The sequence below is a fragment of the Monodelphis domestica genome, chromosome 1, assembly GCF_027887165.1.
Source record: "Monodelphis domestica isolate mMonDom1 chromosome 1, mMonDom1.pri, whole genome shotgun sequence".
Taxonomy (NCBI): domain Eukaryota; kingdom Metazoa; phylum Chordata; class Mammalia; order Didelphimorphia; family Didelphidae; genus Monodelphis; species Monodelphis domestica.
The window spans coordinates 606,818,501-606,822,598 of NC_077227.1; the positions used below are offsets into that span (position 1 = coordinate 606,818,501).

At 38.9% G+C, this 4,098-nt stretch overlaps 1 pseudogene; it reads left to right on the plus strand.

Annotated features, from left to right (window-relative positions):
- The first annotated feature begins 479 nt into the window (after positions 1–479).
- On the plus strand, positions 480–1,084 carry LOC100618387 (PRELI domain-containing protein 1, mitochondrial-like; annotated as a pseudogene).
- Positions 1,085–4,098: the final 3,014 nt, after the last annotated feature.

Here is a 4,098-nt window from a genome sequence, read left to right on the forward strand (position 1 = left end):
GACACTTCCTAGCTATGTGATCCTGGGGAAGTCACTTAATCCCAATTGCCTAGCCCTTACTATTCTTCTGCCTTGGAATCAAAACATTGAATTAATCTTAAGATAGAAGGTACAGTTTTTTTTAAATGTAAAAATAATAGATGTATGCTATGTTTTCTGCCTATGGACACAGTCTGATGAGAAACTCCCTGCTTAGCTATCCTCAGTGATATTGTGATTTTTCATTTAACACCTTGTTACCTTCTACATTCTCCTCTCCATATCCAATGTTATCATATTTTGTCATCTCTTACATCTACCTCTTTTCTACTCATATAGCCAGCACTCTAGTTCAGAACTTCATCCTCTCCACTCTTCTCTTGGAACTACTTCAAGACCTTGATAATTGGTCCAACTGCATGCATTGTGTCCCCTCATCCACCAATCATTGTCCATACCATGGCCTTCTGGCAGCCCTACCCCAACTATTACAGTGCCCAATGGAGGTGACTCCTGCCCACAAGTTGCTGTCCAGGTTCAGTAGGATGCCTCACCAGGCAGAGCACTTCTTTCCTGCTAATGTAGCTCTCTCAGTGTACATCTTTGAGGACTGTATTATAGACCCACAGAATCATCTGATGACCACCTTCATCTGTAACTTCAACCATGCTCAGCTACTGGTGGTTGAGGAAAGATGTGTTTGCTGTGTGAACCCTGAAAATAGTGGCCAGACTGAAATCTGACAGGAAGCCTGGGACTCTTTCAGTTTGTTTGGGGGGGGGGGGTGTCCAGAGCTATAGAGAAGTTTCACCTAGCTAAATTTAAAAGAAATGTAACCAAGATCATTAAAGGATTTGAGTTCATGTTGGCTAAACTGCAAGGAGAAACTTGTTCTAAGACACTTGTTAAAACAGCTAAGGAAACAACTGAGAAGGCAAAGGAGACCAAGAAGACTAAGGAAGGACCTGGCCAGCAAAGCAGCCAACAAGAAGCAATAGAAGCAGCAACAATACTGGGTTTAAAGGAACTAACCTGATGTCTCCTCTATACCAAAAGGATCCAGATTCCTTCCCAGATCACCAGTCTCTATTTTTTAACATGCATGTATGACTATTGTTTCCCTGCTCCAGAAGCTTTGGGGATTTTCTATTGCCTCTAGAATAAAATACAAATTCCTCTGGCATTTAAGGCAGCCAGTCGGTCAACAAGAATTTATTAAGTACCTACTATGTGCTAGATACTGTTCTGAACATTGGTCATATAAACAAAAGTAAAAACAAATCTCTGCTCTCAAAGAGCTCATAGTCCTTAAAATCTAATGGGGAAGATATCAGGCAATCTGTATCTATCTCTTATATGTATTTATGCACACATATATAATTAAATATATATCTTTTGTATTATTAATATGGTTATATATTTATAAATTATATATATATGTAGTTACACATATACACAGTATGTGTATAACTTGGAAATTGTAATTTGTGTAAATTGAAAATAATTACAGAAGGAGAACTGGAAAAAGTTTTCTTGCAGAAGATGGGACTTTAGCTGACACTTGGAGGAAGTCAGGAAAACCAGGAAGAAGAGGTGATGAAGGAGGGAATTCCAGGCAGGGAGGACAATGAGAGAAAATGATTAATCTGGAGATGGAGTGTAATAGTAAAGAGGCCAATCAGTCAGTGGATGAAAAGTATGTGGAAGGGAGTAAGTAAGGAGTAAGAGGATTGGAAAGGTAGGAGAGGGGCAGGTTATGAAGAGCTTTAAAAATCAATGAGAGGAAAAAAACAAACAAACAAAAATCAAGCAGAGGATTTTATATTGATCCTGAAGGTAAAAGATAGCCACAGGAATGGGGAGGGGGGTAGGTGTGTGTAACATAATCAGACCCATAATTAAGGAAGATCAGTTTAACAGTTGAGTAGAGGATAGGCTGGAATGAGCAGAGACTTGAATCTGGGAAACTTATCACCTGGCCATTCCAATAGTCCAAGTATTGTTGTAGGAGAGCTTTATGGTAAAAACCCAAGGTTCATGACAGGTTGCTCTTTGCAAGAATGCAAGACTCCAAAACTTAACTTAAAAATAAAAAGAGAAATTGATTAATTAGAAGTCATGTTGAAATGGCCATGAGGCAAGTGTGCAAAGGTAGACACTGCCTCCTAAAGGATTCTAAAGGATTCTGATGATGCCATATTGCTGGATCTCTGGAACCTGAGATGGGTTATTTGGTTGTCTTATGCTTCAAAGTAAAAAAAAAATGGATGAACTGTCCAGTTTAGAGGACAATCAGATATCTGAGACATAAAGGAGATGTTTATTAGGAGCAAGCTGGGATGTGCCTATCTGTGCTCATCAAGAATAAAGGGAGAGGCCAGAAGGGCTCAGTCATCATAATGTGAGGGAAAATGAGTATTCTATATACTCTTCTGACTGGGACACAATCTGGGGTGTTGGAGTGTCTAGGGGGAAGCCTGTACCCAATGTCAGTATGAGGTAGTAACCTATACAAGATAAGGGAATATATATATATGACAAGATGATCTGGGACCTGATTAGATATGAGGGGATGAGAGTGAAGACCTCCGTTTCGGATCCAGGTGACTGGGAGCATGATGGTGGCCTCAGCAGTAATAGAGACAGTAGAAAGGGACGGGGGAGAAGAGGGGAATGAAGCACTTCACAATCTCACTAGAACCTATCTCTCTGGACTAATGGCACATTCCAGCTCAAACTTTCTATGTTTCAAATTGGCTGCCTTATAGTTCACTGAATTATCATTCCAGTTCCTGACACTTTTCCAGGTGAACTCATTCCTAACATACTCCTTTCTTGCCTCTATCTTACAGAATACATCATTCCATTTAAGACTTGGTTCAGGTTCCAGCTCCAACACAAGACCTTGCCTAATCTTCACCCCTTCCATTGCTAACTCTTCCTTCCCAAAAATAGCTTTGTATTTGCTTTTCTTATTTTTTGTATTTACTTGTCTATGTACATGTTATTTCCTCCAACATCAGTTTCTAGTAGAATTGAAGCTCCTTGAGGGCAGAAACTGCTTAAGTTTTTGTTATTGCATGCCTGGTACTAAGCTTCCCAGCACCAACTTGGATCATGGTAAACATTTTTTATATGCTTTTATTGACTTGGAATTATATGGTAGATATTTAGAATGACATGCCCCAACCTCAATCAACTCCATCTAGAACAACAGATGTCAGGAAAGGGAACACCAGTGTGTCATATGATATAGAGTTCTGGGCTTGGATTCAGAAGATCATGAATTCAAATTCTGCCCCAGAAGCTAATGGGTAATACTGAAAGTAACTTATTTAGTTAGTTTCTATTTTTATTTCCATTTCTATTACTTTATTATATGTATTTATTATTTATATATTTAAGCTTATTCTTAGACTGTTCCCTCTTCTATATAATTATAATAGTGGCACCTATGTCAGATTTGTCATGAGATAACACATATAAAATGCTTTCTAAGTGGTAAAAGTCTTTATAAATGCTATTATTAAAAAAGGAACTAGAAATTGAGAGTTGTTGGGGTTTTTTTTTTTAATAAAAGGTTGGACTGGATTATTTAAGAATAGGGTCACCAGGAATTTTAATTAATTCCAAGAGATTTATTTAACAATTTCATTTATAAAATATAGAAAGAGTGAAAGTAAGAAAAATGAGAGAGGATAGGGTAAGATATCTAGCCCAAGCACTAAGTATTTTGCTCCGACCCCTGGCTCAAAAACAGGCAGGGGAGTTTAGTCCTTAGCCAGAGAGGCCTCAGTCCCTGTAGCTGAGGACCTGGGGATGCAAGGAGCCTCTTTCAAGAGGACAGGTCTCTCCTGAGCCTAGTCTTTTCAGAAAATCCAGGAAAGGAGTCAGCTCTTTCACTCACCACATGCCAGTTCAAAGGGAGAGATTTAAGGACAGTCTCACCAAGTCTAAGATCTCAGGTCCAGTCAGCAGATTCTTCATCAGCCTCCAACTTGAACTCAGAACTTTGAAGAATGAGAGCACTCAGAAGTCCCAAGCATAAAGAACTCCAGAAGAAATCCTAACAGGAACTTGTAACTCCTTTTTAAAGACACTTCTTTTGCATCACTTCCT